At 38.9% G+C, this 13,804-nt stretch overlaps 1 pseudogene; it reads right to left on the reverse strand.

Annotated features, from left to right (window-relative positions):
• Nucleotides 1–4,793: 4,793 nt before the first annotated feature.
• LOC133731385 (uncharacterized) lies at nucleotides 4,794–8,357 on the reverse strand (annotated as a pseudogene).
• Between the last annotated feature and the right edge of the window lie 5,447 nt (nucleotides 8,358–13,804).

Below are 13,804 nucleotides of genomic sequence, written 5' to 3' on the forward strand. Positions count from 1 at the left end.
TGCACTTAGATATGGGACTTCTGGCACCAATATCTCTTCGTTATCACCAGCAGAACGATACGGTTCTCTCTAGACTTCGGACGACCATGGGTGTGCTTGCTTTTATCCTTATTAAAGCATATTAACATCTTCTGGATGTAATTTGGTTGATGGACCAAAATTTCATCTGCACTTTGCTCGGGCTCCAGGTCGAGACAATAATTTGTTCTCCCAAGGGCTTTCATCTCAAATTCCGACTTCAGGTGCTTTGCAGTTTCCTTGATCTCTTCAGGAATATCAATCAAATTCATGTCTTTGAAAACATAGACCGCCATAATTGCAAACCCGGAATTTGTTTCCTTAATAAACACGCATGGGCGTAGTTTATTATTCACATATCCCATCCCGATCAAATATTCACTTAGACGGTTATACCACTTCCGTCTAGATTGTTTTAATCCATAAAGTGAACACCTCAAAACTAATAGAGAACACGTTCCGTGGTCTAGAACTATTTGCATTGGGTACCTTAAGTCCTTCAGGAACTTTCAGGTATATCTCTGTATTATGATCCCCCTAGAGATAAGTTATGACCACATTCATAAGCTGCATATTCAGTTTTTCAGAAACTACCGAACTGATAAGTTAGTGGAACGTTATGACGTTCATTACGGGAGAATACGCCTCCTCGTAATCAATCATAGGGCGTTGAGAAAATTCTTGCGCCACTAGACGAGCTTTGTGTATCACAATATCATTTTTCTCATTACGCTTCCTTATAAATACCCATTTAAATTCTACAGGTTTAACATGGGGAGGTGTAGGAACAACAGGTCCAAAACACCTTTCTCTTTGTCAAGGAATCTAATTTGACCTGGATTGCTTATTTCCTTTTTGGCCAGTCGTTTCTTCGTTGACATTCATCAACGGAGCAAGGTTCGATTTCATCTCTTGTTTTAGTTTCGGTGGCCACCGCAAATACAAACACATCATCGATGATAATCTCATTCCAATTCCAAATCTCACAAAATTTACCGAGATTTCTCTATTCTCGGGAGTGGGTTCAAATGTTGGAGCGTCCCCCAACGTCGTCTCTTCTAGGACGGACCCATAATCCGGATTTATCTCGTGAGATGAATCAGTTTGAGATTGCGATGTCAAGAAGATTTATTTGTGCCGAGTTTACCCTCTTCTGGGGATAAGAATCTTTCGAACCTAATGGTCTACCTCGCTTCTGGGCAGGGACATATGACTGGTTAGCCGCCATGTTTGTACCTCTTCCATCTGGGATGACATGTCATACGGGGACGTCTATCCTTACAGGCATATTTGCAGCAGGTATATGTGATCTGGTCACTTTAGCTAGATCAGAGAAAGCGTCTGGCATATTTTGGGCTATACTTTGTAGATCTAGAATTCTCCGCACTTCACTATCGCATTGTGCGGTTCGGGGATCAAGATGAGACATAGTGGGGACATTCCACGTCAATTCACGTCGTTCATTAGGAACGGTAATGTTCTTATCTCCCCCTAACGGCGGGAAGACTGTCTCATCAAAGTGACAATCTGTAAACTCTCCGGCATTATCAAGTCTTATGGACTTTATGGGATAATCCGAGTGGTGAGCCACAATTTCATGATCTGGGCGAGAGTTTAGCAAAAGTAGCATTTTCTTGTGGACAATAGTGTAACATGTGATCACTTTGTCGATACATCAACCACAACCATGAAATATTTAAATGGTCCGCATGGTGGTTAGAAAGGTCCACAAATTTTCCTTGCATTCTGTGCAGAAAAATGGTGTGTGTATATACTAGTCTTTGCACATGATGGTCTAGAGTTTAACATTCCTAACGATCGAGCAAGTTTGGCATAATGTGTTACTAAACACAAGACCCTTATTCAGAAGGGGATGCCCGTGTGATAAGTTGAGGATACAGTGCATCATACTTTGACCTGGGTGTCCCAAATGGTCATGTCATAGCAAGTAGTTGCTCAAATAAGTTAGCTTCTAGCTAACAGATTTCAATTTCTCCAATATACGCTTCTGGCTGCATATTGAAAGGTTATGCAAAGATATTACACTCATTTTTCTCAGTGGTTTCAACATGATAACCGTTGGCTCGAATATCCTTAAAATTCAATAACGTTCTTCTGGAACGTGGAGAATATAAGGCCTTATTAATGGTAAATTCAATACCATTGGACAACATAAAGTGGACTATGCCATAGCCCTCTATCAGGTTGGATCGTCCTGATGCAGTTGTCACAGAGGTATGAATAGGCAATAAGTTTGAAAATATCTCTGATCTGGGAGTATGGTGTGCATAATATCACTGTTAGCCAGACAACAAACTTCTCCATAGAATATGCCTATTCATTTATTTAATTCAATGGATCACATGTATAAATAAATTTATTGAATTAAATATATTCGAACATAACCACATTTCTATAATCCAAAATAATTGAAAACATAAATCACCAAAATCTGAAGATGTTTCATTCATTAAGATGAAAATATGGCACAAGGGGCCAATTATATCCATGTCTTCGAGTTCTAATTCTCGGTATGTTTAGTAACTTCCTGAAAATCCATGATCTCTAGTGTGGAATCGATGGAAAATGACTCTTCAATAAAGTTGGTATTTCGAGTTCCACGACTGGCGAAATACTCATCTACTGCTTCGGCTATCGCACAGCAGGTGCGGGACCAACAGTTAATTCCTCCACATTGATGACAAAGATTATGCTAATTTTGGTGGCGACGAGCCAGACTAGTGTTCCTTTCAACTCGGGCTTGCTGAGCTAGGGCATCACAATTCTCACCACATGGGCATTGGCCATGTGGAGCTGGATTACGTGCTCCTTGGCCTATTGGGCCTTGGCCACCTGACTGACGGTCATGTGGGTTATTTTCTTTCTGCCAATCATGTCTTGCTTCAGGCAAGAAAATGGTCATTTGATGGTTAAAACGCTTTTCCAGAGCGACCCAGAGAGTCTGTGCATCATCTTGATCGGATACTCAGCTTGGAGTGCTTTCTCCATATGTTTCTTTATGAAAATTATGGTACTCGCCTTAAAAGCCTCTCGGGCGACATTGTCAACATTGATTATTGATCTCATCTTCTTTGCAGTTAGATGAATTATCACATCTTGAGTCCACTTTAGATAGTTTCTTCTGGAAACCTCCAAAGCAACAAAGTCAAGTTTGTTGAGATTTGGCATTTCTTACAGGAAAGGAACAAATAATCTTAGTGCTTTGGGTAGTATCGTCCATAAGCAACTAATAGGAATTTCAGGTTCTATAACATGGTATGGAAAATCGGATTAAACATGTAAAATCTACTGGTTTTATCATGTGTGGTGAATTTATGAAGGAAACTTCAAGTTTCTTAAATGGCATTATCGAAACTACAGGTTCGATATGTGAATGAACTACTGGTTCATTTAGAACTTCTAGTTCATTAGGTACCTGCATTTTCTACACATATATTCTAGTGCGAAATTTAGACAAGTAACACAATAATATTGAATAGAGCAAATTTAAATAATATCTCACAAATTGAATAAATGGAAATCACAAATCAATTGAGATATTAATTGCATGCTAGTAATATAACATATTAATTATCACACAATTATGTGAATAAATGCTTCTGGCAATTAATTACACATATGAAATATGGTGAATTTATTTACAATAGCCATATGGTGAATTAATTACACATGTGAATTTATGACATGCACGTTGTCTGGGTTCAAATCTCAGTAGAATCAAATCATTTTTCCTTTTATTTGGTTCTGCTGGACCAAAGAAAGAGTGGGCTTGATAATAAACTCTACAGGGTTTAGCTGCGAGCTCGTGACCCAAGCTTTCATGCACTAGTCAAAGAGTGTGTGAGGCATGTTGGGCTGCTAGGTCCTGCAGAGGGAGAGTAGGCCTGCTGGGCTCAAATTGGTCTTTGTCATGGCAACACATGGCGAGCTTCTGTTATGGTCTTGTAGCTTGGGCCTGAGCTTCTGGCTCGGGTTTGATTTGAGTTTCTGACTCAACCACATTTAATATTCACAATTATAACATAACCAAATTTAATATATGTTATTACATCATAACGGAAACAAATTAATGCAGGGGTTATGTACCTAAGGAAATGGGTTCAAATCTCATTAATGCTTCTGACATTTCGTATAGGTAATAAATTGAGCAAATGCTTCTGGCATAACTTTATGTAATAATCGCGTAATAATTTAGCCCATAATGCTTCTAGCATAAGGAATTATAATGGCATAATTCAAATTAGTGTAACCAAAAAATTAAGTCCATAATGCTTCAACAAAAATCACAAAAACATGATTGCAGCTTCTACTGAATAACAGTCGAAAGACGAACTGAAACATTAAGCAAAACTACCCAGAAAAATACGAAAATTTACAGAGATGCACTAAACACATGAGGGCTCCAGCATACAAAATTTGGTGAGTTTTGGAGTTGATTTACTATTTCAAATAAATACTGGAACACAGAGAACAGAAGGTAAAATGAAACAGCAAAATCGGTTTTTGTTTGGAAAAAACCTACTTGGTTGTAGAGCTGGTAGAGTGAAGTTGATTGAAAGATGAACTGCCTCTTCTCTGCAACCCAAGTTATTCACCTCTCCTCTTGTCAATCTGCAATCCGAATCGTAGAGCTATTCGTGCTGATAACGTGTTGTAAAAGGAACATAGAAAGTGTTTCAGAAAATGGAGAGAGCTTTGCTTCTAAGAACTTGAGAGAGAGAGAGAGAGTTTAGATGCAGATAATAAGTGTAGTATTTTCTGTTTTTCATCTTCTTCCATGTATGAGAAATGGACTACATATGTAGTGGAAGACAAGGAACATATAGCCTAAAGTCCTCCATAAAACAAGGACCCTTAAAGTCCTCCTTAAAACATGGATCCCCTAAAACTAGGAAAGAGAAAAGCATCTTCTAATATACAACAATTTACATGATATAGCCATAATAGTTTACAACAAATATCACATTTTCGTTACTATCTAATACAACTAGACACCACTGGCCCTCTATAAATCTCAAAACACACCCTGCCCAAAACGTCTACATCTATCCCTGAATGTCGTCTGGTACCTGTTCACTTCCCCGCTATTCTTGTAACAGTCACCTGTAATCTGCTTGGCTTCTTGCAAAACTTGATAGAACTCAGATCTCTCATGTATGGCATCTTACGTTTCCTCTTCTTCGACTGAAAACAAACTTAAAAGATCTTATTATAATTTTATGGAAAACAAAGGTAACTGAAAACAAACCTCACCCGAGAGGCACACACCACCTCCGCAACCATGTCACTGAATTCCTCTCGCTGACTTCGCAGCTTCTTCTCCCCCCTTGCTTGTTCATACCTGTGGAAAACATTACAAGTCACAAACTAGTTCTCAAATTGGAAAAATTTGAAACTCAAAGTTACTTTTCAGGCAAGACGTTCTCCATAGCTTCTAACTCTTCAGGTTGTAGTAACATCCACTTTATATGCTTTCTGACCTCTCAGAAGATCCATCCTTTTAGATTGCTACCGACAACACGTGTTAGTCGTTAAAGAAAGTGTCTGCCATCGTACTTACTTGGTATAAAGGTCTTTCAGGCTCCTTTCTCTGCTGCTTGTGAAGGTCAATGACATCTGGTTTCTCATTGCCAGTGGGAGTACTGAGAAGGAAGTGCGGAAGTTTGTTAGAAAAATTGAACCAACTCAGAAAATTACCTCAAGTGCAAATGACCCAAGGAAAAAGGAGTTCTCTCAAAATTACCAGCATGTTAAACTACAAAGGGAACTACAAAATAAGGAACTTTACAAGGATATTAAAACAAAATGAAAATGGGAAATAAACAAGGATACCTTGAAAGGCTATCTACAGATTCAACACCATCTTCTAGATCTTTGCCCTCCATCGGTTCTTCCTCTTCTTCCTCTCTCTCCAAATCACCCCAATGCTTTGTCTTATCAACTGGCTCTTCCTAAATTTCAGAAGGAACAGAAATGTAACGTTATATAATATGCAAATGATACAGTCTAATGCCAATTACAACTTTGTAGGCGCCATTCTACTAGTGATCACCTGATTGTCCAAATCACAAGCCATACCTCATAATTAGGCTGATCTTGTTGCTGAACACCAAACACATCGCCATACAATGGTTGGCCATAGTATTAAGAAACCAAAGAAAAGCTGTTAGTAAAAAATCAATAATTGAATAAAGAAGTTTAGATCCCGTACATATGATAGCAATGCCGAGCACTTCAAAAAACTTCTTAAACAGAGGCTTTCCACAGCCACCTACATGATTACCAAAGCTAGCTCCGGTGGGGATGGGAGCATTCAGTCCAGGGATTTTCAAATGTGGATATAATGAGGGGGGACCATATCTCTGGAATAGAAATACAACAGTTAAGACAATACCAAGCATTAACATACAGTTCAAAAACCAGAGCTAAAGAGAACAAAGGATATTTGCTGTTTCACCTGCATATTTAATGAGACATGGCGGAGGAGCACCATCTGGCATACCAAGAGCTTCTTTCAGTTCATATGACAGCAATTCTGGCTTCATCTCTCTTAATTTTACCTGAAAAAAAAATGAAAAAAGGAAAAAGGAAACAACATCAACAACATGAAGTTGCACTTTCACAAGGAAAAATAGTACAATTATAGAAAAAGGAATTATTTGCTTGAAGTGTTTTCTTCATTTACTTGGCTATGCATGAGTACTCCATCATAAGAATGCAAAAAGACGAGTAATAAATTTTACCAACACCAGAGACATATTCTTGAGCAAGAATATTATTGAAGCACGGATAATACCTCAAACTCTTTCCCTTCATGGTACAGATCACCAAGTGTTGTGAGCTCTGGCATAGTTTGGTACTTGAAAAAGGCATCATGAAGAACCTAAAACACAGATAGCCATAATCTTATTAATAAAACATTACATAAGAGCATTAAAATAAGAGTCCAAAGACTTGATGCCAAATATATTAAAGGCAAACCTGATAATCAATATCTGTTTTGCCCATCTTTGGCTGCATACATTCTCGTTGCACTTGCTTTGTCTTCTTACTATCTTCTTTTTCAATGTATGCCTGCAGTAGACAAACAAATATCGAAGTGGGCATCTTTAAAAAGTTCAACCCTGCCAGATAAAGAAAGGAAGAGCACAAAAGAAACCACAATTATATTCTAGCATGTATGCCAAAGTTGCCTAGTTGTTGCATTCAAAAGGTAACTAGCGCAAGTATGGTACATCAGATCAATGTTATGCATGATTGCTTCAAATAATACAGAACAGAAATGCCGTTCATGACTATGGGAACTTTTAGAATGGATACTAGCAGCTGTACGAACCACGTGTGGATGACCTAATTATAACGAGTTACGTACACAGACAAATTACTTAAATATAACAAGCAAATAGGTGACCTAAATACGAATAATCAAAATAAAAAGCCCCATGACCAGTTTACCTGTCTAATTTTCTCAATTCCAGTTGCAGCAATGAAATCAGGAAGCTGAAACGGCTGTTTTCCGGTACCACATTTACCCTGCAAAATGAATCCAGTCTGTATGAGACACCAGTAATAGATCGACTCTCAAATCAGCAGTCTAAATATATTAAAATTATAGATGAGCGCCGACACTGAGCATTATGGGACGGCCTCTGAAAGTTCAAAGCAGATACACCAGCACCTTTAAAATAAATAAAAAATGTATATTATGCTAAGAATATCCCAAAATAGGGCCCTAATTATGCCTTGATCACGAATCAACACTAGCAGATACATAAAAAGATGAATCAATCAAGGGTGCCTTTTGCCAAACACCTACAAGTCCAGGCTCCACAGTAGCCACATGCCCACATTGCTCTCCTGCAATAACCACGTATAAAAATATAAAAGAAACCTCATCGACGTGATCTTCCCATGCCCTATTTCCTAATCCTATCAGGTTAACCATACCCAATTAATCATGCATCCACGTTTTAATAAATAGTTTTAACATGGCAGCGAATCACTGACCTGTAGAAATTTCCTGTTCTGGCACCAATGCCTTGGCACCAGTACAGTATTCCGATACAATTTCAGAAAGAAAAGCAGTTGCATCCCACACCTGGAAAGTACATATTAACAGTCAAAACAATCTTAATATCAAAGGTATACAAATGGACAGAAAACAACGGACAGAAACAAAAGGCTAACCAGAAATGGAAACAGAGTCAGCGGAACAGCATTCATACCTCAACAACATCTCAGGCCTTGCACGCACAGAGTTTTTTCAATTCTGCAATCTTCATTCGCCGTTGAAGCTGAAAGAATGACCACATTGGCATTAGCCTGAATAGTTTGTCGTCTTTCCCTTAAAAAAAAAAAACCTGAGAGATTAAAAAACTTTGAAAATAAATTAAATCACAAGGTAAATATGACAATTACAAAGTAGATTTTTATTAAGAAAATAAATAAAAAATCTCACAATCCCCATTTTTCTCTCCCACTATTTTCTCTCTATAATAACTGTTTTATTTTATTTTATTTATTCTTAAATAAAAAACTATTCACATGCAGAGCATGTATGAAAAAAGCTAGTATATATATAGGGTTAATGCTCATACACCCCGAATCTGTCAAAATACTTCCCATACACCCCAGCCATTTGTTTTTATTCCTCTTTACACAAACCTTTATTCATTTTCTTCCTATCTAAGGATATCAGTACCCCTCATCACTTTCTCTGTTAGTTTTCTGCATAATTAGTCTACATGTTTACTATTTTTACTTTTGATGAAATGTGGTGGGCCCATCTTGAATTTATCTGTTTAAATATAAGTACAAGTGCTGAAATTCATCCTCTATTTCAAAGGTAAACAGTACGTTTTACTATTCAGAATTTCGATCGTAGACAGACTTGAGTTAATCGCTTTCTGTAACATTACAAGCAAAGAATTGAAAAAAGAAAGAGAAAAGCTGAGAAAATTGAAAGACCTTAGAAATAACCTGAAAAGAGAAACTCCCGATTATTGGAATATCATCTTTAGAATTCAAACAAGAATTTATAAAGTTGAACAAGAGATTGAAAATCTCTTAGAAACTCTTAAAGATGAACAAAAACCTCTTCATTATCTAAGCATTGGTTAGATCCACAAATAACTGGTATCAGAGCTTACAAAGAGCTCAAAAGGGGAATCCCCAATGGGGACAATGTCTGAATTAATATTAGAGAAGTTGAATTCTCTATTGAAATCCTCTTATGAGAAACATCAGACCCTGTTACAAGAAATATCTAGATCTCAAGATCAGATATAATTTACCAGATATAATCGCTCAATTAGAAAAATTGGAGCAAAAAATGGATTATATCAAGGAACTTCCAAAAACGGAAGATGAAAAGCTAACAAGTGTTAGTAGAAAAATCAATGAACAGCAAAAAACGCTGGATTCTATGAAAAATATACTGAAGGACAAGAAAGTGCCTACAGTAAAACCAAAGAAAGCTAATGGATTCAAACCATTAGAAAGACCAGACAAGAATCCTATTCCAAACATGATTTTTCTGGAACCATCCACTAGTCAAACTAGTATTCGGTATGAAAACCCGAAAGAAACTAGAGATGTCAATATGTTGAGCATCTTCGGGAAAAAGAAAGGAGTACAGCTCTCATCATGAATCCTCAAAAATTTTGGGAAAAAGACCCAGTGATCTGTGAATTAAGATTACATGACATGAATGCTATCTGCCATGTCAAAGCTATTCCTCAGTACAAAGAGGAAGATCAAAAAGAATTCAGAAAAGATATTAAAGATCTCCTGAACAAGAGATTAATTCAACCTTCCACTAGCCATCATCATGCTCCAGCTTTCTACGTGAGAAATCATGCAGAAAACCTCAGAGGAAAAGCTAGAATGGTAATTGACTATAGAGATGTCAACAAGAAGACTGTCAAAGACGGTTATCAAATCGCTCAAGTAAGAGTATTGATCAACCAGCTCAGAGGAGCTAAAGTCTTTTCAAAATTCGATGCAAAGTCGGGTTTTTGGCAAGTCAAGATGCATCCTGAGAGTGTTCCTCTCACTGTATTTGGAACACCACAAGGTCATTACGAATGGTTAGTAATGTCTTTTGGTCTAAAACAAGCCCCTTCAATTTTCCAGAGAAAGATGGACAACATCTTCAAACATGTGGCTGAATTCTGCGTTGTCGACATTGATGGCATCCTTGTCTTCTCCAAAAACAGAGAAGAACATATGAAACACCTCCATGAGGTTGTAAAGCTGATAGTTCAGCATGGAATTATCCTAGGAGAAAAGAAAATCTTCTTTATCCTCGATGAAGTCGACTTCCTAGGAATAAACATCAAGAATGGAGTAATAAAACTCCAACCTCACATCCTTGAAAAGATCTGGAAATTCCCAGATAGAATTCCTGATGCTAAGAGTCTAAAGAGATTTTTAGGCGTCATAAATTATGGGAGAGATTTCATTCCCAAAATCTCGGGATTAACAGCAATGTTATCTCCTAAGACAAGTTCCAAAAGAAAATGGAACTTCACAGAAGATGATGAAAAAACTGTGAAGCAGATAAAAAATCTCTGCAGAAACCTCCCTCCTCTTCAACAACCAGAAGAAAATGATGAGATTATCCTCCAAACAGATGCGAGTGATAATTATTGGTCCGGTGTTGTTCTGGCAAAAACAACTGGAATTAACATTGAAAAAATATGCAAATTTTGTAGTGCCAAGTTCAGCCCTGCAGAACTAAATTATCCCACAGGGGAAAAGAAAATTTTGGCTGTCAAGAAAACAATTTTAAATTCTCCAGCTTTTCTTGGAAAACCCTTTACTATCCGCACCGATTGTGCTAGAGTAAAGAATTTTAAAAATTTTAAACTTGATAAAGCTGCTGATAGAGGAAGATTAGCAAACTGGCAATTGTTTCTTAACCAATATGATTATAATGTTGAATTAATTGCAGGAAACAAGAACTATCTTCCAGACGCCCTGACCAGAGAATTGACAATGTTCAGCCAAAGAGATGACGACGAAGGTCGCAATCCCAGAAATAAAAGAACTGGGAAAGAACATGAGCCAGCAGAGGATCCAAAAGCAACAAAAGACAAAATCCTCAAAAGGTTCCTGCTAGGTCCAAAAAGACTAGCCCCAACTGATCAATCCCAGGGTAAAGGATTGGCTAGCCCGTCTCAAACGGCAGACGGTAAAGGCTCATCAAGATCGTTGAAGGCTGTTGCTTTGCCAAAAAGCAAACATGCTCCAACTGGAGTAATAAATGTTTTTAATTATGAACTGCAAACGTTTGATACTCCTGTATTCAGAACTGGCAGAAGACTAGCTTACCACCAAAAGGCAATCCTTGACAACCTCTTATTTGCCTTTCAAGAAAGAAACAATGGTATCATGTTCCCAGCTTTGTTTGCTTTAGCTGAAGAACTTTATGAAAATGCTAGACCACAGAATGCAGAAATTCATACACAGCAGAATGTTGGAAGTGAAAAAATTCACTATCTTGAAGATCCAGAAAGTGCTAGAGTTCCTATCATAGCATTAACAGAAGCAGACTGGCTCGAATTCCATAATCTGATAGGAAGTCATAATTCTGAGGCATGTATTCCTCCAACTCTCTTCATTATTGCTGGACCTTATGTTGGAAGATATTTAGTCAATGTTCAGCGTGAACATCCTCAAGAACACAAGCTTTGGCTTGTTGAAAATGGTTTTGTCCATAATCTATGGACTAAAACAAATGATGAACCCAAAGGCCTACCCACCATCATTGTCAACACAGTCAAAAATGTCAAAAAAAATGACTGTATGCTTAGACTGAAGTTTAGATCCACTCTACCAGAATGGATACAGAAGGCCAATGGTGAAGTTGAGTATATTGCTCCATATCATTATGTGAGAATTATTCAAAGAATATATCTTCAGCCTGCCTGTGTTGGATACAATGGCCAGCCAAATTCAAGCATCCCATGGATGAAGGCCATGTCTCTGGAATACATCAAAAAGATCATCTCTGGAGATACAAAGAATACTTTCCTGGAAGCAGGAGAAAAAACCATTATCACTGTTTACGATCACCCTGACGTAGTCAGCAGATAGACTCGACACTGGCATGCTTACAGTGGGTTGAAAGACTTGAAACAGACAACCACTACAAGATGTATGTTGATACAGATGTCGAAGATAATGCAACAACTGCTTGAATGACCCAGGTAGACAACAACTCATTTGTCCTTGGCCACAATTCAGAAACTGACGAGAATATGTGAAGTACCAGGTAAAGAAAAGCACCAAAAATAGCAACTGTAGACTTTTAGACTTTTTCAAAAGGCAAGTGAAAAACATTTCACAAAGTAGGTTTCTGCTTTTCCCCATCCGACCTCCATCATCAGGAGCACTCAGGAAAGCAGAGAGTCACGGAGTTGTTCTGTACATTTTTATGTTTTGAATTCTAGTTTGAAGTCCGCTCCCTATATAAGGAGCTTTAAGTTCAGTTTGTGTAGATACCTCTACTAGTGAGACTAGTTTGCTATCTCACCAAGCATAAGTAACACCCTCTTTGGGACACCCACAAGCCATGATGAGGCCCAACCGCTATTTGCATCTTGTAGCCCTATGTTCAAACTACGCTACGGTATCCGGAAGTGGCAAATACGTTCCCGGGAAGCCACCTTCCCGGCCTTGCCAACATGCCCTCACAACTAGGCTTTCTACACTAGAATAGTTATCTTTGCTTGTCCCACATTGAAAACCATGTAAAGGAGATGTCTTCCTTCACCTATAAAAGGAATGCCTCCTCCCACTTAAACACCACTCTATTACACACTCATGTAGTCCACTTGGGCCGCAAGGCCCAACACACATAGTTAAGCTTTTAAGTGGACGTAGTCTCCCGCTAAGGCGGGACATAAACCACTATACTTCTCTCGTGTCACTCTCTCTCTCTCTCTCTCTAAAGCTAACTAGAGATCTCACGGATCACTAACGTTAACATTGGCGCTAGAAGAAGGGTAGAACTCAACCTTCCTTGCCTTGTATTCTCAATCAAGCCTTACATCCTCCGCTACCCATCTTAGCGGTAAAAAAAAAAAAAAAAAAAAAAAAAAACACAAGTTTGCATCAAAGTTCAAACTTGGGCTCGGTGCTTGCAAAGATCCAAGTCAACTCAGGGTCGACGCCCACAGGGAAAGCCAACGGTCAACAACCATAAAACTAGTCAACGCCGAACAAGGTTGGTCAAAAAAAAAAAAAAAACTTTTTGCCAATTTGCTCTGGACACCCAGCGGTCCAATTTGGCGTTTTTCAGTCATCACCAACCATCTCCGCTGACTACCATCACCGTCGGCTCTCTTCCGATCAACTTCATCAGCGGCAACTTCTGCCGCTCAGCTCCATTAACGATCACAAAGGCTGCCACTTACATAGCTCCATGTACACCCGGCCTGTCAAGGGCATCAACTGCAGCGCCATCCGCTAGTCTCCACCGCCAAACTTCTTCAGCGGTACCGCCGATCTCGGTCAGCGGTAATACCGATCTCGGTCAGCGGTAACACCGGCCATGTTCCGCTGGTCTCCACTGCTGGATTTCACCGCTGAACATCCCCCACGAGCTGCTCCGCCGGACTTCAACACTGGGCTTCACCGCTGGGCACCTTCCTTGGCAAGCCTCCGCTACCGCCAGCCAAGACACCGCTGGTCAAGGATCAGCTGCCCAAGCTCCGCCGCCCAACCTTCACTCCCGCTGGACTGGCCAAAGCTCCGATGA

The sequence above is a fragment of the Rosa rugosa genome, chromosome 2 (assembly GCF_958449725.1).
Source record: "Rosa rugosa chromosome 2, drRosRugo1.1, whole genome shotgun sequence".
Classification (NCBI taxonomy): Eukaryota; Viridiplantae; Streptophyta; class Magnoliopsida; order Rosales; family Rosaceae; genus Rosa; species Rosa rugosa.